This window comes from Meles meles, chromosome 18, assembly GCF_922984935.1.
Source record: "Meles meles chromosome 18, mMelMel3.1 paternal haplotype, whole genome shotgun sequence".
NCBI lineage: Eukaryota > Metazoa > Chordata > Mammalia > Carnivora > Mustelidae > Meles > Meles meles.
The window spans coordinates 35,305,555-35,329,560 of NC_060083.1; the positions used below are offsets into that span (position 1 = coordinate 35,305,555).

The 24,006-nt window shown below is 39.0% G+C and overlaps 1 non-coding gene across 1 annotated transcript; it reads right to left on the reverse strand.

The window, feature by feature from the left end:
* Positions 1–12,503: 12,503 nt before the first annotated feature.
* Positions 12,504–12,608, reverse strand: LOC123930327. Its single transcript, XR_006816047.1, has one exon. It is a non-coding gene; the product is annotated as a U6 spliceosomal RNA (small nuclear RNA).
* Between the last annotated feature and the right edge of the window lie 11,398 nt (positions 12,609–24,006).

A 24,006-nucleotide genomic window follows, 5' to 3' on the forward strand; every position in this document is an offset into this window, starting at 1 on the left:
TTGGCTCAGGTCATGATCTCAGGGTCCTGGGATCGAGCCCCGCATCCGGCTCTCTGCTCTGCAGGGAGCCTGCTTCCTCCTCTCTCTCTGCCTGCCTCTCTGCCTACTTGTGATCTCTCTCTCTGTCAAATAAATAAATAAAATCTTAAAAAAAAAAGATTTTATTTATTTATTTGACAGAGGCAGAGAGGCAGGCAGAGAGAGAGGGAGGGAAGTAGACTCTCCGCTGAGCAGAGAGCCAGATGTGGGACTCGATCCCAGGACCCTGGGATCATGACCTGAGCTGAAAGCAGAGGCTTTAACCCACTGAGTCACCCAGGCGCCCCCATATATTTCTTTTAATGTAGGAAAGTGATAAACAAGTTCATTAGAAAAAAAGAATAGTCACAGCAGTTCATTCTTTTAACTAATTTGAGTATAATATACAAATGTCATATTTATTATTTTTGAGCCTGTCCTTCATATTGGTCTGTTTCCTGAGTTCTCTTTTTAGGATTTTGCTTTTGTTTTCCTCACCTTATTCGACTGTTTTTCTCCCCATTGCCCTGAAACAGTTTCAGTATCATGCGAAATGCATTTTGGTGGTTTTTGTTTTTAAGTTTGATAGAAATATTTCATAACTCATCTGAATATGATCATTATCATAGAATATTATCATCATATTGTGTTAAGAAATTTCTTCATTTATATGTTATTGATCTACTTGTCTTTCTTTACTTAAGCTGGTATTGGTAATGTAGTGTTTTGCTTGAAAATAGAGCTTTTTAGGGGTGCCTGGGTGGCTCAGTGGGTTAAAGCCTCTGCCTTTGGCTCAGGTCATGGTCTCAGGGTCCTGGGATTGAGCCCCACATTGGACTCCGCTCAGCGGGGAGCCTGCTTCCTCCTCCTCACTCTGCCTGCCTTTCTGCCTTCTTGTGGTCTCTGTCTGTCAAATAAATAAACTCTTAAAAAAAGAGAGAAAATAGAGCTTTTTAGTAAGACTGTAACATGACTATAAATGTCTATATAATATGTATGTATTTTAATATGTATATAATGTTATAGTATGATTGTAACCATTTCCTTCATATGGTTACATCCCTTCTCTTACTCCTCATGATATAAATTCTTGTTTTTAATGATTTCTTAGGCTTTAATTTTATTATTGCCTTTTTCCCCATGAACCTCATCCACTGTTCTTTGTTTCTTCCTTCAGATATATGTGTATGTGTATTTAGAGAGATACAGATATATGATGTCACTCTCACTTTGGTTGTGTTTCTGGCTTTCTCCTGGGGTCTCTTTGTCACACACTCACTAGGTCAGTTCTCTATGTATATCCAAGGCCTTGGGGGTTGGGAAAGCTTCCTTTCGATTTCTGTTTCATTTCTACTAAATTTTTTCAGTTTTCTAACATTTTCTCCTTCCTTGTGCTGTTAAAATTTACTCACTGGAAGGGGCTGTGGGTGAGGGGGACAAGAGAGGTAAACACACAGGCTAAATTCACTGCTCTAAATCAGAGCTCCCTCTCCTTGATTTTTGAATGATTACTTCGTGTTTCTTGTGGTCCCAGCCAACTGCCTGGTGCACAGTAAGCCCTTAAGGAAATAAGTATTGATGGGTTTTTAGCAGGTTGAAAACAATCACTTCGCACAAGAGAGTGAGTACATTGGAATATTGTGATAAGCCCTGAAATTTAGAGATTAATTTGAAAGTTTAATTTTTTCTCTCATTTAACAAATATTCATGAGACATACATCATTTCAGCCCATATATGGAGCACAGAATAATACAATGGAATGGTTCCTGTCATTGAGGTTTTTGTTTTTTAAGTAGGCTCCATGCTCAGGGTGGAGCCCAGTGTGGGGCTTGCACTCAAGACCCTGAGATCAACACCTGAGCTGAGATCAAGAATCAGACACCCAACGACAGAGTCACCGAGTCTCCCCTCACTGAGGTTCTTACAAGCTTTTAAGTCTCTGCTTTGCATTCAGCTCCTGATGCTATCCTTCTTAACATAATAAATACTACTATACATCCCTGTACTTCAAAATTATAAATCCCTTGATAATTTCCAAGGCACTTTCTCTGATACTGGTATCTCCTTTGGTCACACAGCTAGACGTGATGATAAGGGATCTAAATTCAAGGTAGCCACAAGGACCAAATATGTTATCATCTCTCTCTCTTCAATCAAGATTGAAAGCACCAGAGATGTAATTAATTTGGGAAATTTACTGAGCATGCAGAGCTTTGAATACAGTTTATTTATCAGGCAGCCACAATTAAACCCTCAACTCAGATGAAGAGCTCTGAATGCATGCCAACATCAATTATATGTGGTGAGGTATATATACAGTTTATCAATTGCTTAGATCCTCAGCTCACATAAATCCTTCAGAGAAGGGAGGATGAAACTGGGAGAACAGTAAAGGATGCTGTCGTTCTGGAAAAAGGAAAATTCAGTATACCCAATGGTTGTCATCATAAATAAATCAGACCAGAAATTAGAACAGTGAAAGGGACAAAATGTGGAGAAAATATAGAAACTGGAGAAAAAAACAAAAAGTGAAAATTCACGTACCCATTCAGCTTGGTGCCTTCCTGGGTGATTGGCATTTAATGATCATCCAGATGGCCCGCTAAGGTGTTCCCCTGTCACCAGGCTTTTGGTGTCCTGTGAAATAGGGGACTAGAAGCCATTTTGCAGCACAGTTAAGTTAAAGCTGAACCATTCCTAACTGCCAGCAGTTAGGAATATCAAGTCATATTTGCCACTAGGCATAAAATGGAGTCCTTGAGGATTTTTTATTCTGTCACTGTGGTTTCTTAAAAAATGCAAAATGAATTGCTGAGAAGATGCTAAATTTATTTGCAACTCTAAGAACTTAACACTCTCTATAGAGGGATGATGGAAAGATTAACCACCAGTTACCTGAGAAGTTGGAACACCTGGGCTTTAGGCAACAAGGAAACTTCCTTTGAATCCAGAGGGAAAACTTAAAATTCATCTGAAGGAGCTCAATGCCTAATTGGAAAAAAAAAAAAAAAAGGAAAAGAATTAATAATGTGGAATAAAGCATAATATGAAGGACTAAGGAATGTTGTGATCATCCTGCATTCTGCTATGTGGGAAATAGGAAGTAATGTTGTTTGATTGTGTAGAGCATAGATTTAGAAGAAAACCCACATAAAGGAAGTAAAAGAGCCATTTATTCCTTTTCACCTCTTTTTTTTTTTTAAAGATTTTATTTATTTATTTGACAGAGATCACAAGTAGGCAGAGAGGCAGGCAGAGACAGGAAGGGAAGCAGGCTCCCTGCTGAGCAGAGTGCCCGATGATGATGATGATGATGATGATGATGATGGTGGTGGTGATGATGATGGTGATGATGATGATGCGGGGCTTGATCCCAGGACCCTAGGATCATGACCTGACCCACTAAGCCAACCAGGTGCCCCTCCTTTTCACTTCTTGACAGTTGATTTCTGAATCCCCACTCTAATGCATTGTCCTCAATGAATACTAGAGATTTAAAGTAAATCCATGTTAGGTACCTGGGTGGCTCAGTCCATTTAGCGATGGATTCTTGACCTCAGCTCAGGTCTTGATCGCAAGGTTGTAAGTTCAAGCTCTGTGCTGGGCTCCATGCTGGGTATAGTGACTGCTTAAAAGTAAATGAGTAAATAAAGTAAAATAAATCCATTTCTGTTCTGAATCTACACAGGAGTTAAGACATGTCTACATTCCAAATACAGTCTTTTCATACTGCCAAAAATTAACATGACACCTAAGGTTATTTTTTTTATAGGTTTTATTTATTTATTTGACAGAGATCATAAGTAGGCAGAGAGGCAGGCAGCAAGAGAGAGGAGGAAGCAGGCTCCCTGCTGAGCAGGGAGCCCAAAGCGGGGCTCGATCTCAGGACCCTGAGACCATGATCTGAGCTGAAGGCAGAGGCTTTAACCCACTGAGCCACCCAGGCGCCTTGACACCTAAGGTTAGTAATCAAGTCTTGTGTGCCAGGATCTGTTCTCAACAATTCATATAGATCTCATCCAACCACCCCCATAACATCCACTATACACCTTCTCAGGTCCATCAGGATTCGGTATCTTTCAGGGCTGCTGCTTGTGCCCTGTCAGTATAAAGAAATGAGTGGTCAGCGTTGCTCCGCTGCTGCTTTTTTCTCAGGTGCTTCCCATATACTGTTCTGTGTAGTCTTGACTACAAGCCTATGGGCAGTGCACCGTTTTTTCCGATGATGAAATTGGGCTCAGAGAGATGGAGCAGCTTGTCTGTGGCCTCCCAGCACAAAACTGGTGAACACAGGATGCAAACCCGAGCAGTCTGTCTCCAGAACTGGTACTCTTAAGACTGTATACTGAGTTGCTTTCATGCTCCCAGAATTACCCACTAGGAGATCAAAGTGACACAGGCATACTGCTTGGCATAATAACTCCATTGAGCTCAGAATCAGTCACAGAATCATTAAGACAGCAGCCTCTTCTCAGACCTCAGCTGCTTAACCATCCCTGAGGTTCCAAACATCTACTGTCTAGCAGAAGTGATATTTCACAGGATGGTGTGTATTTAGCTGAGCTTTTAAAGAAAATTCAGCTGCCTTATCCGAGGGGCAAAATAGCACCGCGTTTTTAAACAGAAAATATTAACACATTTCACCAGCATGAATATAACTGCTATCCTATTGTGTGACGATAATGCTTTCAAAAGTGTTATTATTAGTTAGCCATCTCAACAGTGGCAGAATGACCTGGCAATAGAAGTCAGGAGATAACTTATTAAGGATAACAATTTTTTTTAAATTTATCTGGGCAGATCCTCTGGAGGGGGAAAGGCAACAAACCTGGGGCTTGTTACTTTGATGTGTCTTCCTCATTTCTCCTCATTGTGATCAATTTTATGGGTCAAAAACTTGGAAACGATACCTCGCCAAACCTATATACATTACTTTACATTATGGAAACATTACATTATGTTACGTTACATTATGGAAAGACAGCATAAAACCTAAACTGATTTGGGGGATGTGTGTGTGTGTGTGTGTGTGTGTGTGTGTGTGTTTGTGTGTGTGTGTAGTGAACATTATTCTCTGTAATTAAATACAGATCTTCTAGGTGGATAACCTTTCCATATCCCTTGTCCATGTTTCTAGAGTTGTTCTATTTTGTTACTAGTCTATAGGAAATCTTCATATAAAGTGGGTATCTATTCTTTGCATATATCAGGATTTTTGTTATGAAGGTGTTGTGTACCCTCTATATTTTTCAGAGTGTCTTTTCTATAGAGACTCTAATTTTTATGTATTGAAATTTGTTCTCTTCCTTTAGAGTTTCTCAGAGTTTTGTTTTGTGGAAGGATTCCACTCTCCAAGATCATCTAAATATTAGCTTTTTTTGTTTGCTTCTCATAAGTTATCTGTGTCAGGCAGGATGGATCAGTGACACTGTCCTAGAAAGCCATCTACAGATTTCAAGAGCATTACACAATGAAATGTTTTGCTCATGTTACATGTCCAGTACAGGTCAGGAAGGAACCTCTGTTCATATAGGATGACAGAGATTTGAACTCCACTAATACTATGTCTCTCATCTCCATAAAGCTTATTCTTAAAATAATCAAAGCTGTAATCCATTCCATTCTTTTTTTATTATTTTTATTTTTTTATTAACATATAACATATTATTAGCCCCAGGGGTACAGGTTCACAACACTCACCATAGCACATACCCTCCCCAGTGTCCATAACCCCACCTCCCTCTCCCTACCTCTCTGCCCCCTGGCAACCCTCAGCGTTCCATTCTCATGAAACATCCGCACTCCTCTTCTCCTTACCTTGCTTAATGGTTATTTTTTTAAAGTTTTTACTAACAGAATTTGTTATTTTAAACATATGAATTTTTATTTGACCTGTTCATCCTCTTTCACTGTTATCAACATCAAAATGCTTAGGTCTCTAAGAACACAAGAGTATTTTGTTTGGAGTGTGTGTGTGTGTTTGTGTGTATTTTCCATTGGTGCATTACGGGTCTCTAGAACAGGGCCTGGTACAGAATGTGCCCCATAAGTATTTTTGGAATTATTTAATGAAATGTCATAAATCAATAAGCGAAAAAATGTGGACAACTCTAATAGAAAAATTACTGATGAAAGTTTGAACAGGAAATTCACAAAGAAGGAAATCCCAATGACTAATAAGCTAAAAAAGATGCTTTGCCTCATTTTTAATCAAATTTTAATTTAAGCCACAAGGACATACTTTTGTATATACACAGATTAAAGTTTAAGACTTCAATAATCCCGATGATGGCAAGGATATATAATGAGAGATTCTCATATGCTTCTGGAGGGAGTATAAATTGGTTGAAGTACTTTGAAAATAGTTTGGCATGGCCTAGGAAAGTTGAATAGATGAATATGTCACTTTTGGGAATATAACAGAATTTTACACATGCACATAGATGTTATTACAAAAATGTTAATAGCAGCACTGCTCATAAAACAATTAAAAAATGGAAGCAATCCAAATGCTCTCCAGTAGTTATTGGCTACAAAGTACTGACAGATTTATAAAGTAGACTGTTATCTCAGTGAAAAGGAACAAGTCATAGCTACACACAGACATCAACAGAATTGAAATCCGCAAATACATTGTTGACTGAAAAAAGTTACAGAAGAATCGTATAGAATATGATTCCACCAACTTTGACTTTGTTCTTCAATATTCCTTTGGCTATTCGAGGTCTTTTCTGGTTCCATATAAATTTTAGGATTATTTGTTCCATTTCTTTGAAAAAAATGGATGGTATTTTGATAGGGATTGCATTAAATGTGTAGATTGCTTTAGGTAGCATAGACATTTTCACAATATTTATTCTTCCAATCCAGGAGCATGGAACATTTTTCCATTTTTTTGTGTCTTCCTCAATTTCTTTCATGAGTACTTTATAATTTTCTGTGTATAGATTCTTAGTCTCTTTGGTTAGGTTTATTCCTAGGTATCTTATAGTTTTGGGTACAATTGTGAATGGGATTGACTCCTTAATTTCTCTTTCTTCAGTCTTGTTGTTGGTGTACAGAAATGCAACTGATTTCTGTGCATTGATTTTATATCCTGACACTTTACTGAATTCCTGTACAAGTTCTAGCCGTTTTGGAGTGGAGTCTTTTGGGTTTTCCACATATAGTATCATATCATCTGCGAAGAGTGATAGTTTGACTTCTTCTTTACCAATTTGGATGCCTTTAATTTCTTTTTGTTGTCTGATTGCTGAGGCTAGGACTTCTAATACTATGTTGAATAGCAGTGGTGATAATGGACATCCCTGCCGTGTTCCTGACCTTAATGGAAAAGCTTTCAGTTTTTCTCCATTGAGAATGATATTTGCGGTGGGTTTTTCATAGATGGCTTTGATAATATTGAGGTATGTGCCCTCTATCCCTACACTTTGAAGAGTTTTGATCAGGAAGGGATGCTGTACTTTGTCAAATGCTTTTTCAGCATCTATTGAGAGTATCATATGGTTCTTGTTCTTTCTTTTATTAATGTGTTCTATCACATTGATTGATTTGCGGATGTTGAACCAACCCTGCAGCCCTGGAATAAATCCCACTTGATCGTGGTGAATAATCCTTTTAATGTACTGTTGAATCCTATTGGCTAGTATTTTGGCGAGAATTTTTGCGTCTGTGTTCATCAAGGATATTGGTCTGTAGTTCTCTTTTTTGGTGGGATCCTTGTCTGGTTTTGGGATCAAGGTGATGCTGGCCTCATAGAATGAGTTTGGAAGTTTTCCTTCCATTTCTATTTTTTGGAACAGTTTCAGGAGAATAGGAATGAGTTCTTCTTTAAATGTTTGGTAGAATTCCCCTGGGAAGCCGTCTGGCCCTGGGCTTTTGTTTGTTTGGAGATTTTTGATGACTGTTTCAATCTCCTTACTGGTTATGGGCCTGTTCAGGTTTTCTATTTCTTCCTGGTTCAGTTGTGGTAGTTTATATGTCTCTAGGAATGCATCCATTTCTTCCAGATTGGCCAATTTGTTGGCGTAGAGTTGCTCATAGTATGTTCTTATAATTGTCTGTATTTCTTTGGTGTTAGTTGTGATCTCTCCTCTCACAAAGTCAAAGTTGGTGGCATCACAATTCCGGACTTCAAGCTCTATTACAAAGCTGTCATCATCAAGACAGCATGGTACTGGCACAAAAACAGACACATAGACCAGTGGAACAGAATAGAGAGCCCAGAAATCGACCCTCAACTCTATGGTCAACTAATCTTCGACAAAGCAGGAAAGAATGTCCAATGGAAAAAAGACAGCCTCTTCAATAAATGGTGCTGGGAAAATTGGACAGCCACATGCAGAAAAATGAAATTGGACCACTTCCTTACACCACACACGAAAATAGACTCCAAATGGATGAAGGACCTCAATGTGAGAAAGGAATCCATCAAAATCCTTGAGGAGAACGCAGGCAGCAACCTCTTCGACCTCAGCCGCAGCAACATCTTCCTAGGAACAATGGCAAAGGCAAGGGAAGCAAGGGCGAAAATGAACTATTGGGATTTCATCAAGATCAAAAGCTTTTGCACAGCAAAGGAAACAGTTAACAAAACCAAAAGACAGCTGACAGAATGGGAGAAGATATTTGCAAACGACATATCAGATAAAGGGCTAGTATCCAAAATCTATAAGGAACTTAGCAAACTCAACACCCAAAGAACAAACAATCCAATCAAGAAATGGGCAGAGGACATGAACAGACATTTCTGCAAAGAAGACATCCAGATGGCCAACAGACACATGAAAAAGTGCTCCACGTCACTCGGCATCAGGGAAATACAAATCAAAACCACAATGAGATATCACCTCACACCAGTCAGAATGGCTAAAATTAACAAGTCAGGAAATGACAGATGCTGGAGAGGATGTGGAGAAAGGGGAACCCTCCTCCACTGTTGGTGGGAATGCAAGCTGGTGCAACCACTCTGGAAAACAGCATGGAGGTTCCTCAAAATGTTGAAAATAGAACTACCCTATGACCCAGCAATTGCACTACTGGGTATTTACCCTAAAGATACAAACATAGTGATCCGAAGGGGCACGTGTACCCGAATGTTTATAGCAGCAATGTCTACAATAGCCAGACTATGGAAAGAACCTAGATGTCCATCAACAGATGAATGGATAAAGAAGATGTGGTATATATACACAATGGAATACTATGCAGCCATCAAAAGAAATGAAATCTTGCCATTTGCGACAACGTGGATGGAACTAGAGCGTATCATGCTTAGTGAAATAAGTCAATCGGAGAAAGACAACTATCATATGATCTCCCTGATATGAGGACATGGAGAAGCAACATGGGGGGGTAGGGGGATAGGAGAAGAATAAATGAAACAAGATGGGATTGGGAGGGAGACAAACCATAAATGACTCTTAATCTCACAAAACAAACTGGGGGTTGCTGGGGGGAGGTGGGATTGGGAGAGGGGGAGCGGGCTATGGACATTGGGGAGGGGAGGCGAACCATAAGAGACTATGGACTCTGAAAAACAACCTGAGGGTTTTGAAGGGTCAGGGGTGGGAGGTTGGGGGAACAGGTGGTGGGTGATGGGGAGGGCACGTTTTGCATGGAGCACTGGGTGTTGTGCAAAAAGAATGAATACTGTTACGCTGAAAAAAAAAATAAATATTATTAGTATATTAAAAAAAAAAGAAAAAAAAAAAAAGAATATGATTCCATATATACCAAATTCAGAGAGACGCAGAACCAACAATATTTTGCTTAGAGTCGCGATCATAGACAGTAAAGTATTTTCTATAAAACAAGGAAATAAATGATATCCATCAAATTAATTTATTAGTTACTCTTAGTGGAGAGATGATAAGATATTAGCAGGAGAGGAATTCTAAGGTACCAGTAATGTTTATTCTTAATTACTGCTGCTTACCTGAGTATTCACCCATTATTATTCTTAAACGGTTCATGTATATTTCATACATTCTCTTTATATTTAAAAAGTTATTATTAATTTTCCAGCACTTTGTTCCTATTGCTCTGTTTTTCTCTTAGCATCCCATATTGTCAGATGCTCAAAAAGCCAAGGTCAGAGGAGCTGTTTTTCAGTCCTTTAATTAATTACTTGCTAAATTCTCTACTTCTGGCTCTTACTTCTCTTTCCTGCTGCCTCTTATCTTTTGTTATTCCAGGATTTGGTGAATGGAAAACTTGCCTTTTCATCTGTTGCATGTCAGGCATGCATTGGGTCTTAGTTTCTTCATCATATCATTTTATTTTCTGTAAATCCCTTATAAGTTTGGCATGTGGGCAGTGATTTCTTCACTTTCTTAGGACTGCTATGTTAAAACTTTTTTCTTTTGGAATTTTTGGAGTTGGATGATTTCTTTTGGATTTGAGGAAGAAGGGAGGTAATGATTATTCACAGGTATCTTGACTCAGAAGCCTCTGACTGTGGATATTTCTAGACATTTTAGAAAATCTTTACTTTCTTTCTAAAATAATCTTTAACAAGCAACGATCCTCAATTTTAGATTTAGATTTTTCTTGCAGTCCAGAACAATCCTCTGGGAACTCTGTTTAGCAGTTAATGATATTTTAATGAGCTGTGAAAATTTTAACTCTGAACACATTATAATTACCTAGGAAAGTTTAAAAAATACTAGTGACCAGGGACACCTGGGTAGCTATGTCGGTTAATTGTCTGCCTTTGGCTCAGGTCATGATCCCAGGGTCCTGGGATATAATCCCACATCAGGCTCCCCGCTCAGTGTGGATTCTGCTTCTCCCTCCTCTTCTGCCCCATCCACCTGCTTCTGCTCTCAAGCTCTCTCGCTGTCAAATAAATAAGTAAAATCTTTAAAAAAAATACTGCGGACCAGAGTCCAACCCACACCAATTAAATTGGAATTTTTGTAGGCAGAGCACTGGAGTATCTATTTAAAAAAAGAAAGAAAAATTATTTAATGTACACTAGGATTGACCCCCAGTATTCTAGTGGGTGAGATAAAAGCATAAATAAAACTTTATGCAACAAGAAATTATAAGACAAAGTGCCATTAGGTCAATATTTTGAGTCGTTAGGAGTGAATGTTAATATTTATGCCAACAACAGTCATGCCAATATTTCAGTCACGAGTCAGTGACCCATTTTCCCACCCTCTGTTTCCATCGGAAAACAAGTTTCTCCTGTTTCCACTCTCTTGGACATGTAAGCTTTCTCTGTTCTAGAGCTTTGGTTATTTGAAGGGAATCCCTGCTATGCATATTAATGGTTAGTGAGGATATTTTACCCTATTTTTACTCTAAGATTTATTTTCTGGAGATTAGCTGTTACTCTTATTGGGCAAAATTTATATGATTATCTCAGTTCTGACTTATGCATGTAAATTTCTCCATTCGAACATTTACAAACAGCTTATGCCCCTGAAATCACATTGTGATGGGTCTTTCTTGAAACTCCTAATACAGAAATGAAAACAGACTGAGTTATTCTTATAGATTACTGATGGTCGTTTCAACTTTTCACCAACTTCTTCTATTCCTTTTTTTGTCCCCTTTAGCTTCTAGACTCTACTGTAAGCCTTAATGCCCTTCTCAAGGAAGAGTTAGGCTTTGCCTTATTAAATTTCAGTCAGCCTTTAAACCCAGCTTATAACTCTTCTCTTCTGGTCCTTACCTGATGCTTTGAGCAGGGATCCCTAGACCCACGCTTAGTATCATCCCAACCCCCCGATTTACATTCACTTTGATTTTTCTTGTTTGATTTTTTATCCTGAAGAGTAAATGTTCCCCAGACTCATCCCTCAAGACTTTTCTTTCTTTCTTTCTTTCTTAAGATTTTTATTTATTTATTTGACAGACAAAGATCACAAGTAGGCAGAGAAGCAGGCAGAGAAAGACGGAGAAGTAGGCTCCCTGCTGAGCAGAGAGCCCGATGCGGGACTCGATCCCAGGACCTGGGATCATGACTTCAGCTGAAGGCAGAGGCTTTAACCCACTGAGCCACCCAGGCACCCCCTCAAGACTTTTCTACATTTTTTAGGCTCTAGCCTTCTAGGTGCCAATGTGTGACCTTGCCTGGCCCTAGCAATGTTCTAACAAGACCTTCTCCAGCCCACCCCAAGGCATGCATCCTTCTGTTGTCTGAAAAAGGAGACTTGCTGCATGGAAGCCTCAGGAATGTCTTCCTTAAGTCTAGAAATGTCCCTTCCACCAGCCATTTCTTTATTTTCCATTCATTATTTTTTTAAGTGTTTTATTTGAGTACAGTTGACACACAGTGTTACAGTAGTTTCAGGTGTACAGCATAGTGATTCAACATCTCTATACATTTACATATTATGCTGTGCTCACCACACCTGTAGCTACCATCTGTTACCGTGTAATGTTATTACAGTACCATTGACTCCATTCCCTGCGCTGTGCTTTTAACTCCTGTGAGGTACTCATTCCATTACTGGAGGCCTCTGTCTCCCACAAAAATATGGAACACTCTGTGAATTTGTGTGTCGTCTTTGCACAGGGGCCATGCTAATCTTCTCCATATTGTTTTGATATTAGTATATATGCTGCCAAAGAGAATACCAATACTCCCCATTCTTAAAGAATGAACACCTTTCATACACCCCATCTTTACCATATTTGCCTGTTTTATGAGCAGCTCCCATGTTAAATGTTCAGTAAACATATATCAAATGTATGACTGAGTGAGTGAATGAATGAATGATTTGTGGCATGTGTCAGTCCGTGTTGCTTCCATGTAAATATGCTTGGAAGCACCGAGATAAAAACGGCATAATTTTTTCCCCTGGAGAAAACTCCCAGTAGAATAGTAAAAACAGAAAAGAAAATATATGAGCCCCAATATCCCAGGCCTTGATGTACCTGTGGCTACAATATAAGACCATAATTTCCATATGTTAATTATGGTTGTATAAGATAACTTTGGCTTGCTCACTCTCTCCTCCTCCTCCTTCGTTTTCTTATCCTTTTCATGTAGCTGCTACTACCCTCCCTCACTCTTCTCTACTATTAAGAAGAGGGATCACTACTCAAGGACCAGGAAAGTTCTTCTGTACATCACTTTTCCCACAGATGAGCACAGAACTTCTCTAATTTTCTATTTCTCTGAGACCAAATCATTACCACTAATAACATTTTACTGAATAGTCAGAGATACTAGAAGGGAAGTAAACAAAACCCCACACAGAAAACTACTATGTAAGCGCAGAGCTCTTCTAGACTACTTTCTAGGCTGGTTTGGTGGTCTTTCTAGTATGTTTCTAGTATGTTTCCGTAAGACTTAACCGCATTTGATGTGCTCTAAGATTCTCTTTTGCCAAGAGTCTAGGTTATATTAAACTTATATATAGGGCTTATTTACCTACCTTTTCGCTTCTTGACCCATGACTAACTTTTTACAAAAATAATATGTTCATTCATTCAACAAATACACATTTAGTACCTGCTCCTAAAAGTACCAGACACTGAATCAAACAGATGTCAAACAAATCCTAACCCAGTAGAACAACAAAAATAAAGCCCTTTTACACTATTAGCCAGAAGGTTGGGATAAAAGTGAGACTGTTCCTTTATTCTGGGACTTATGGAGGATATAGCCACTTAGGTTAGTTATGAAGGGGGGAAATGGGACAAGAAACAGGAAGGTGAGGTGGGGTAAGACTGATTTTAGTTAATAGTTCTCAGAAGTAGATGATCTCAGTGAGAAAGTCTGGGAAAATAAACTCTGTGAGTTCTAGTTTAACAAGGAGAAAAGACCACTCAATATAATCCAGGGAAACATATTTTGAGGTTTTGAGTATATGAACATTGGCCTACTCACGTGTACACACACACACACACACACACACACACACACACATTGTCCTTTATTCATGGGGTTTGCAACTCCTGGTATGGTATTGCAGAAAAGATATTAACCCATTACACAAACTAACTCTGTGTTCTCTTGAGCTTGTTTTCTACTGGTTCCCAACAGTAGGAATTCCAGTTCCCTGCAAAAGCCTGGGATCCTGAAAAAAAATTCTTTTTTTTTTAAAGGATTTTATTTATTTATTAAAGAGAAAGAGTACATGAGAGAGTGAGAGAGAGAAGAGAGAGCAGGGACAGAAGGAGAGGGAGAAGCAGACTCCCCGTGGAGCAGGGAGTCCAATGTGGGACTTGATCCCAGGACCCAGGGATCATGACCCAGCTGAAGGCAGATGCTTAACCAACTGAGCCACCCAGGCACCACCTGAAGAAAAATTCTGAGTACTGTTGTATGATGCATTTCTCAAAGTCTGTATTACTTTGGTCAATTCAATGTACAGAGGAAGTGGCAGTGCTATAACTTGTTGCTAGAAGGGATATTGGGAATCAGGCAAGAGAGACTAAATCTTCTTGGAGAAGTCAAGAAAGGATATAGAGGAATTGTAACAGTTGACTTTGGTCTTAAAAGATTGAGAAGACATTCACTGGGCAAGAAAGAAGAGAAAGGTTATTTAAGAAGAGAAAAATGACATCGGATCTGTGTTTTAGAAAGGAATGATTTGGAAAAGGAAATGACAGGATATGGGATGATAAATGAAACAGCCACCGGGATCCTTGCAAGAAAAAAGAAATGGGGGTTGAAGGAAAGCATTAACAATGGAGATAGAGAGAAGCAAACATACTGGAGTGACATTTAAGAGGCAGACTTGACAGTTTCTAGTTTCAGAGGGGGTCTTGGAAAGAGGAAAGAACGAAAGATGGCTCTTTCGTATTTGAAATGTATTTGGGGATAAAAATTCAAAAGAAAAGGTGATTTGGATATGTCAGGACAAAGTTCTGTTTTTAATGCCAAGGTACTTTTGGGATCCTCGCATAGAGTCAGTGGGCATGTATAGCTGGGATTATGGAAGAAAAAATCAAGGTTAAAGATAAAGATTTGGGAGTCACTGGCACATAGAGGTAGTTGATGCCACATCAGAATGTGGTATTGCAAAAGAATAACTTACTGACTCAAAGGATATGAAAGGTAAAGGTGAACTTCAGAAGAAAATGGAAATGCATAAATAGCAAACGACAGTGAGAGAGAGATCCTTTGAACCAAGATTTGTCATTTGTTCTTTCATCTCCATTGAGTTAATTCAGAAAACGTTTGTAGATTCCATCAGAATGCATCAGTTAACTCCCAACTCTTTTTTATTTATTTTATTATTTTATTTTATATTTATTTTATAATAAATTTTATTTTATATTTTATTTTATAATATTAAATATATTATATTTATTTTATATTTATATATTTATAATATTTATATATTTATAATATATAAATATATATTTATATATATTTATAATATATTTATATATTTATTAATATATATTTATATTATTTTATTATTTATTATTTTATATTATGTTATGTTAGTCACCAGACAGTACATCATTAGTTTTTTTTTACGTCATTAGTTTTTGATGTAGTGTTCCAAGATTCATTGTTTATGTATCACACCCAGTGCTCCATGCAATATGTGCCCTCCTTAATACCCATCACCAGGCTCACCCATTCTCCCACCCCCATGCCTTCTAAAACCCTCAGTTTGTTTTTCAGAGTCTGCAGTGTCTCATGGTTCATCTCCCCCTCACTTTTCCCTTCCTTCTCACGATGTTGAACCTCTTGCAGGAGGTTGGATCAGGCTGCTTCTAATACAGGATGTAGATGTGTTCGTCAATTAGCAACCACCCATCACAATATAATGGCACTTAATAGCCCTGCATTGATGTTATCCATCTGCCGCGAGATGCTGTCATGTTTTTAAGAGGTAATTTTGATATACAAATGATTGCCAGTTAACAACTGACCTGAATGTCACACCTGCATTTAACACATATTATGGGAAGAAAAAAGAACTTCAAAAGGACATGGAAAGATGCAGTGGGATCTGTTAATATACAATGAATGAAAGTGTGTTATTGAAGTCTGTGACAATTAACACATCCGTATTTCAGGGCGAATTACCAATTCCTATCAGAGAAGATCACACGTGCCATTCAATTAATACACAATGAAAACAGAGCTATAGGAAATGAATTTATGCATTGATTATCATCATTGACCGAGAACTCCAAAGCCCATAGGAAATCTGTACACTGGACATCTTTATAAAATACTGTAGTACTCTTAAAAACAATTTTCTTTAGTATTTAAATATTTCCAGAGAAGTAACATTGTATAATAAAAAAAAAAAAAGCAAATGAATGAGTGAGCTCTAGTGTTTGTCTCAGAAGATCTGGGATCAAATGAAACTCAGACACTTTGATGTCTGCTCTAATCAGAGCACTGCAGATCTCTCACAGGTGTGCCACCACATTTTGATCCATATTAAAATTAATTTTTCCCAATGCTGTACACATGCTGGCGTTGTGATCCTTCAAAATGTGGTTAGTTGAGTGGCTGTGCGTTGCTTGTGCAGATAGGGTCTGACTTAACGGAGACAGGAAGTGTAAGAGAGTATCTGGACAATGCCAAAAAGGTTGTGAATGATCTCGCTGCTGTCAGACTGCAGTTTAGATTTTTATTCTTCCTGTTGTCTATGGGTTTGTCATACCTCTTTCTGCTTTAGCTGGACTATGGTAGATAAATGCTGAATATGGAGTCAGACTTGGGAGTTTTTTGTCGTTTCCTTATTGTGTGACTTTGCAAAACAATTTAACCACTCTTAGTCTGCATTCTCTGCATGTAATATAGAGAGTAGTATAGGTTAAATAAAATCTTCATGGGGAAAGTTTGCAGTAAGAAAGCACTCTGGAATGAAAAAGTGCTCTGCCGATGTGCTGTTGTCTTTATAGATCCATATTTCAGAGATCTCCAATATTTCTTTATAGTGATCCACATGACAGTAATAGTAACAATAATTAACACAGACATGCTGGCCATTGTGTGTTGGATATTATTGAAAATGATTCCCCCCCATATATTAGCTAATTTAATTATTATAACAACCTCATGATCTGCATACTATTATTTTCTCCACTTTATAGGCTAATCATGATAGATCAGAATAGGGACACCCAAAATCTGTTGCCAAAAGTTGCACTGGTGGCCCTATTGCCTGTCATAAATCTACATGTGACTGAGGGTAAGGATTCCCTCTGATAATGTGTGGACTCCATATATGGTGCACATACCACTTGAACATTCGTTAAGAGCAATAAGTTTTTGGATTTGCTGATTTAAAAAGCAGTGCATTTCAAAGGCATCAATGTCTTTCAAGTATAATTTCAGGTGAAGCAAAGTTGATTGTGACCTGGTCTAGAATGCATGCAACATCAGTGCAAACAAACAACAAGTTTACTAAAAATAAAATGGCAAAAGCAAATATGACTGTAGGCAAATGTTTCATTAAGAAATTATTGAGGTTGGGGCACCTGGGTGGCTCAGTGGATTAAGCCGCTGCCTTCGGCTCGGGTCATGATCTCAGGGTCCTGGGATCGAGCCCCGCATCGGGCTCTCTGCTCCGCGGGGAGCCTGCTTCCTCCTCTCTCTCTGCCTGCCTCTCTGCCTGCTTGTGATCTCTCTCTCTGTCAAATAAATAAATAAAATCTTTAAAAACATAACAAACAAACAAAAAAAAACCAACAAAAAAAAGAAATTATTGAGGTTGGGTGCCTGGGTGGCTCAGTGGGTTAAGCCTCTGCCTTTGGCTCGGGTCATGATCTCTGGGTCCTGGGATCGAGCTCCACATGGGGCTCTCTGCTCAGTGGGGAGCCTGCTTCCCTTCCTCTCTCTCTGCCTGTCTCTCTGCCTACTTGTGCTCTCTCTCTCTCTCTGTCAAATAAATAAATAAGTAAATACATACATACATACATACATAAATACATAAATACATAAATAAATAAATAAATAAATAAATAAATAAATAAATAAAAAATTATTGAGGTTAGTAGCATACTGACCTGAAAGGGGGAGAAGAGCTGAAATGCGCTGACTGACTGTCAAACCACCAGACTCTGTCTGGTGAGGTCCTTCACACATATCATACAACCTAGACTCTCAAAAGAAGGTGAAGTATTCGCAAATGAAGAAAATGGGAATTTGAGAGATGAAGTATAGTAATTTGTTTACTAGAGAGGAATCAGTGAAGACAGAAATATCTCAAAAGACAAAAGGAGCCCCACTCTAGTTCACATTCACCCATTTATTCTGTATTTAACATATATTTATCAAACTTTGGACGATCCTTCCACCGAGCTAGGCACTGTGCCCATAACTCTGATGACAGCATAGACTCTTCTCAGGAGCTTAGGGATGAATGGGAGACACAGAGCAATAAAAAGGCCGTGCTGTCCTGCCAGATGGATAGCCAGTCTGCTGAAGAACATCTAGAAGGGAGGATTTATCCAGGCTTGGGGAGTGGGGAAATTTCTGGAAGATACTGTGTCTAACTTAGGGAGAAAGGCACTGGCCAGCATGGGATCAAAATTGTCTGCCTTTTTTTTTTTTTTTTTCTCTCTCTGATGACAATTTACTTTGAGTTTGCTGAAACCTTGTGAATATTGGCAGAGAGGAGATAGAGGTGTGGAGGGTTTTGAGTAAGTCACAACATGGTTTGGGGAAACTGACTGACAGTCATGTTTCTGAATGATGCTGAAAAATCCCCTTAGGGCCATAACTTTTTATTTTCTGCATCTCTCTCTAGACACACATTGGCTTATTCCTCCCCACTCTCTTGGATACCCTTTTTTGTTCTCTATTAGCTGATTGGGTTCCTGCTGTTTTTTTCTATTGTAAATGAAGGACTCCCAATAAGATGGTCCCCTGCTGGCAATAATAATGCAGCCCATTCTTTTACATCCACTAAATTCTGCTCAAGATACTGAGTTGCTCATTTTAAAAATTAAAACTCTGGCACTTTTATGTGGTATCTTTCTCCATGGAATTTGTTTAGACAATGAATGCTTCAGATTTTCCCTAGAGACCTTTGACCCACTTTGAAAGTAGCTGAACACATTTGAGCCAAATTTATTTATTCAATTTCCATATTTTCTTTGGTAATATGTAGAAAGGAAAGCAACTACCTGCTATTGAGTGGTTAATATGTACCAGATCACTTTACTTGTGGTTTTTTGGTTTGGTTTTTTTTTTTTTTTGGACTCTCTGAGGTAGATTTTGGTCAGAGAATAAGCCATTTGTCCAGGGCCAGTATGCTAAAAGCATAGGAGTTAAGCCTGGGACCCACATCTGTCTATTTAAAACTGTTTTCTCTCCTTTGATCAGTGAATGCATGGGCCAGCCAGTTCACTTGTTTTTGTAAATACCGTTTTACTGATGCACAGTCATTCCATTTATTTACGGGTATTTTCAGCCTACAATGGCAAAGTTAACTAACTGGGATGGAGACTTCTGTGGCTTGCTAAGCCAAAAATATTGACCATGTAGCCCTTTACATAAAAATTTGTCAGTCTCTGAATATAAAAAGCAAACTTAATCAATGAGAATTGATTAAAGTAATCAATGAGAATGTTCCGCTTGCAGAAATCTGGATTTTTGTATCATTCCCAAGCTGTTAGAACTAGGAATTTCATGACTCATTTATGACATTAAGATAGTCGTAAAACACACACACACACAACAACAACAACAACAATAACAACAGACACACACAGAGCAAAGAATTCTTTGATTGCGTTAGAGTTAACAGAAATTTTGTTAAATTAGATTATTTTCTTAGATTCTGATGGTTGAGTGTTCTCTCACACATAACAACTTTGGGTTTATTTATCATCACTCTCATATGAACATCAGGTCATTTAAGTAGTACAATTCAGCGTATATTCATTTTGGTTGGTTGTAAAAAATAAATAAATACATAAATAAAATAAAAGCATGCTGAAAAACTTCCATTTGCCCCTACAGATACACTCTCTATCCCACTTGGTCCTGCCTTTGCCCCTCCCAGACTGGTCTCCCTGCACTTGCAGGCTATCAATACCTTCCCTTGCTCTCTGGCTTCCCAGGTGGCATGTAGCTCAGGAAAATCCTGGCAGCAGATTGGAGGGAGATTGAAGATTTTATCACACCAGCTCCCTCCCAGCAGGGTTGCCATGGGTTCCTGTGTGTGTTAACCAGAGATTCTCAGGTGTTGAAAGGCAGCTATCTCTCTGTGTGAGTCATGTCTGTGCTATTCTGAAAACTACCTCTTCAGGCCTCAGAGTACAAGGCAGCTGAACTGTTCCTAAACTAGGCACTTCACTATCTTTTGTGGTTCCCTTACACCCTTTAAATAGTTGTCTTATTAAAATAAATTTAATTTTAAAATTTTTAATTTATTATTATTTTAATTTTTATTATTAAAATACATTTTATTATTTATCATTAAATTCTTCTTGAAGTATTCTGACCTCAATGTGCCAGCTGCTTTCTTCTGGAATTCTGCTTACAAACTGCTGATAGCAGTAACCCAAGGCAGAACTGAAGGGAAACATTTGCACTGCTTGTTCTCTCTGTTTCTCCGTTAGCATGGTATAACTTGAGAAAGTGAGACAGATTCAGTGAATATAGAAGAAAGTTTATGGCAACTTGAGACCTAAGGAAGTAAGAATTTCTTGGCTTCCTTTTCTTGCCACTATGATTTATTGGTAAAAATATTCACATTCTCTGGGACAATCATTTCCATGACTGGAAAGATAACTCAAAGTACAAGATGCATTGGAATGATAATGATTCATTCATTCATTCAAAAACTACTTATTGTGCATTTACTTTAGGCAAGAATTAGAATTTACACTAACAATAAATTTGGTGATTGGATTGTTGTTTTCATGAAAACATTTTTACTATGTCCTACCTATAATATAAACACCCTCAGAAGGAATCCTTAAAAGGGAAATAGTTGAGGCTTTATTGTTATGAAGAAATCAACAATTGTCTTTCTTCTCATTTCTCTCCTCAAATAGTCATATTCTTGAGGATGTCTTAAGAAAATATGTACTTCTATCTTAAAATGAAACCCAGAATCTCTAAGATACAACTTAAAAAGAAATACGTTCTGGTAGCACCAGTAATCAAAGTGAGAGAATCGTAAGGAAATGTGAAATGCAGGGCAACAGAGTGGGGAACTTTCCCCCACAAAGAGGTAGTCCTCTCACAGGGAAACTGAACATTCTGGATTTATCTCAGAAAAGTAAGAGTTACCTCATAGATGGCAAACGACTTTTCACAGAGGGGGGAAATGAGTCTAATACAAATCTAGCCAGTAAAAGGAATCTGAAATTATTGATACCTACTAATACTTCATAAAGAATCTACCTAAAAATCAAATCTATTCCTGTCCCTTTGTTAAAAGTTGTTCAGTGATACAGCAGTAGCCGTTAGGTGCTGCAGCAAGATGGTGACAAGCATGGCCCTTGAAGGCCAGGATAACTGGCTTCAAAACCTGGCTGTACTACCTACTCATAATGTGAATTTAGGCAGGTTACTAACTGTAGTAGATTGGGGGATGTTCTACCTAGGTCCTCTTTAGAGGAAGAACTTAATGCGCAGTCACAGATGTGTCGTCTGAAGGTAAGCTCTACCTCTCATCTTCCTTCCAATCAGCTTCAGGCCACAGAGACCATTTTGCCTGAGGTTGTGCCTTCCTGTGTCATCCTACAGTTGGTGACCAAGCATGGCGTGATAATAAAGGGCTGGGACTTCCTGCCAATTTGGGATGGGCAGCACTAGCTTTAGAACTTCCTGTTGAGCTGGTCAAAGTTTTGCCAAGCCTGTATCTTTTTTTTTTTTTTTTTTTAAGATTTTATTTATTTATTTAACAGACAGAGATCACAAGTAGGCAGAAAGGCAGGCAGAGAGAGAGGAAGGGAAGCAGGCTCCCCACCAAGCAGAGAGCCCAATGTGGGGCTCGATCCCAGGACCCTGGGATCATGATCTGAGGCCGAAGGCAGAGGCTTTAACCCACTGAGCCACCCAGGCATCCCCCAAGCCTGTATCTTAAGCCAACTTCTCTCTCCATCCAATCCTGTTTCCTCCCTATTACCTTCACTGGTGTTGACTTCTAATAGGTGTCCTGCACCTTAAGCTCTGTCTCAAGCTCTGCTTCTAGAGAACCTGGGCTGTGACAATACTGGAAGTGGTCTGAGAAAGCAAGTGAGAAGATAATGAGTGTTTGGAACTAGATTGCCCAGCACTTTAGCTGACACTAAGGACCCCACAGCTGGTGGCAGATGCATCACAGAAGGGCTCTGGCTTAAGGCAGTGGTCTGTTAACAGTTTCAGCAGTGGTGAATAGGGAGGGAATATAGTGGATGGAAATGCACGGGCAGCTAAAACATATTAGGCAGTTGAGATTATAGAGAAAATAGTGGCTGTAAAGATAAGAGTTATCGCTAAGCATGGTTGATGCACTACTGCAGTAGTTCTCAAACGCAGCGTGCATCCGAATCACTGAGAGAGCCTGGTAAAGCACAAACTGCCTCATGCCAACATTAGAGTTTCTGATTCAGTGGTTCTGTAGTGGGGCTCCGAAATCACATTTCCAAGAAGTTCCCAAGGGATGCAAATCCTACTGGTTCACAAACATTCTTTAAGAATCTGTGTTCAGGGGCGCCTGGGTGGCTCAGTGGTTAAAGCCGCTGCCTTCGGCTCAGGTCATGATCTCAGGGTCCTGGGATCGAGTCCCGCATCGGGCTCTCTGCTCAGCAGCAAGCCTGCTTCCCTCTCTCTCTGCCTGCCTCTCTGCCTACTTGTGATCTCTCTCTGTCAAATAAGTAAATAAAAAATCTTTAAAAAAAAAAAAAAAGAATCTGTGTTCATAGAAAGATGAATAACTAGCTGGGGACATGTTATAGGCAAAAGAATGCCAGAGGAGAAAACCAGAGGGTCTTTTTAGTTTTGAAGAGCTTGTCATTTCCGCCAGCCAGAAGGTAGAGAAAGCTGGAACTTAATTGTCAGAGTAGTTGGACTTTAAAGATGGTTAAACCCTTAACCAAGGTAGGTCTTAGCGCCAAGGTCAGATTCCTTGTCTGGAAAACCTGAAATCCTTAAATTGAGAATGAATAGGCATATCTGATGGGTGCACTAGAAGACTGACCCTCTAGAAGACCCCTCTGAACCTTCAGAGCCTGCAGTGGTGGCCCATTCTTTTCCTTCACTCTCTAGACCTCCATAGGAATACAGCTACCGAAGCCTCTTCCCTAAGCAACATGTTGCTCCCGCAGCACCCGTGCCCCAGTCTCCCAGATTATCAGATTCTAGCCCTGCACAGTCTTAGAGCTACTTTGTATCTCTGTAAATTGTGGATAACTGATGATATGCAAACACTGTCTGATAAAGATTTAATTGACTTCCTCTCCCCACTAAACAACTACAACATCAATAACAAAACCCCAAACCCCCTATTTTGGTACCTATCTGGTAAATCCTGTTGTGTTGGTCAACTTGACAGTCCCTTCTAGATTTCCAGTTCTTTCCATTTGGATACAGTCCTCCAAACTTACTTCTCTAATTACTTACTCTCCTGCCTAATTTACATCACCAAAAAATATCACCCAAATTTTTAGAACCCTATCTGAACACTAAGTTGCCTTGCCAGTGGTCCCTATCTCCAGAATCCGAAGAAGCCCTGTGACCTAAAGCCCCATGACTTGATTTAAACTCTAGAGGACTCACCCTCACAGCTGACCACAAATGGGATGGTTTCTTCCTGGACAGTCAACTGTCTGGACCACTAAGGATGTGAGGCAAAATGCTTGGGTCATGCCTGCCCTTATTGGATAGGTAACCAAGATTGGACATTACCTGAAACATCAACATCCTAGCTTGAAAGCTCTAAGAAACTCATGAATGGTACTGCATAATCAGTTTTCCTGGACAGACTTCATGGAATTCACCATCTGGTAATTCTCAGGGTTCATTTCCTAATACTTTAATTTTAATTTTTAAAGTAGTTTTTTTTTTAAAGATTTACTTATATTTTTGAGAGTGAGAGCATGCATGAGTG